This window comes from Platalea leucorodia (assembly GCF_965183815.1).
Source record: "Platalea leucorodia genome assembly, chromosome: 3".
Classification (NCBI taxonomy): domain Eukaryota; kingdom Metazoa; phylum Chordata; class Aves; order Pelecaniformes; family Threskiornithidae; genus Platalea; species Platalea leucorodia.
The window spans coordinates 84,819,754-84,821,097 of NC_138825.1; the positions used below are offsets into that span (position 1 = coordinate 84,819,754).

General features: G+C 39.5%; 1 pseudogene across 1 annotated transcript; it reads right to left on the minus strand.

Moving 5' to 3' along the window:
• Positions 1 to 417: 417 nt before the first annotated feature.
• On the minus strand, positions 418 to 1,128 carry LOC309587363 (BEN domain-containing protein 5-like; annotated as a pseudogene). Its single transcript has one exon. The product of its transcript is annotated as a BEN domain-containing protein 5-like (transcript).
• Positions 1,129 to 1,344: the final 216 nt, after the last annotated feature.

A 1,344-nucleotide genomic window follows, 5' to 3' on the forward strand; every position in this document is an offset into this window, starting at 1 on the left:
GGCCAAGAAAGAAAGTTGATTGGAAAGCTCCACGCATTGTGAATATATTGGCATAATTTCTCAATAAAACATTTCTTCAGACTTTTACTTACATAGATCTAGTACGGGGGGTGGTTTGGTTATTTTTTTAATTATTTTTTTATTTTTTTTATTAATTAGAATTGCTTTATTCAGTGCTGTAGGGCAACTCTTGATTTTAAACAGCTGAAGTTCTCACCCAAACAAATGGAGTTATCCCAAATTCAGTGAGTACAAAGTGTTTATATACCCAATATATATTTATATATTGATGATTATGCTGCTTTATTTATTTGTTTAGCTGTTCAAAAATATTTGGCCAGTATCTACTTAGGAAAAAGATGGGATAATTCAGTGGTTACTGCTTTAATCAGAATGGAAGGGCAGTGAATTTCTCTGCTACAGGTTTCTTAGAATCATAGAATCTCCTTGTGTTACTTGCAGCTGGTGCCATTTCTCCTCATCTACCCAAATTCCACTGCCAAGATGGACCTTTCCATTCTCGAGAATATACTTGTCCATTACTGGAACAGGGGCAGGATAGTACATTGATGTATTTGCTTCTTCACTGAAGGTCTTCTGTACCTCAGGTTCCGGCTCAATTGGTTCTGGTTTTACTTTTTCAAGCTCAATGGCAGGTTCACTACCTAATCTTAGAAGCAGTACATCCTAGAGTCTCTTGTTCAAGTCTCTGATCTCTCTCATTTCTGACATGAGTGCCCCACACTCCTTTAGCTTCTTTGCCTGTTGCACAAGCTGTCTCCGTGTTCTCTCAAGCTCCTGCTGAATGTGTCTCATTTCTTCTTGTTGCTGTTGGTAACTCCTCAGCAATTCTTCCTACAGAATCTGAGGAACTACAGCACCGTCCATGCTGTTCATGCTTTCCCAAGTCTCCATAAAAGCCTCCTCAGGGCTGGAAGTATTACTGAGACTCATCCCATTCTGCTTTTCAAGGCAAGCAACAACTGCTTCAATGCTTTTGTGTGTACCTTCACTTTGTTTGCTCCCATCTTGTCTCTTACTGTGTCTAAGCTCCACATCTTCTTCCCCATGTGTGGTCTCAGGTAAATCCCTCCATTTATGACACAGTGCAGGCAAAGGTAATTTCATATCACAGAAAAAGATTATTTTTATAGAATGAGGGGAAGGCAAGTTCATCAAATCAGAATAGAAACATGAATTTCTCTGTGAAAGGCAATGCAGCCCAGCCTACAGGAAAAATTGCAGTTTATTTTAAGACATATCACAAGGATTTTGTAGAGCTATTATAGCTTTGACCACCATGCTCCCCCACATCCCCACCCCAAACCAGCTCATGCCATTACT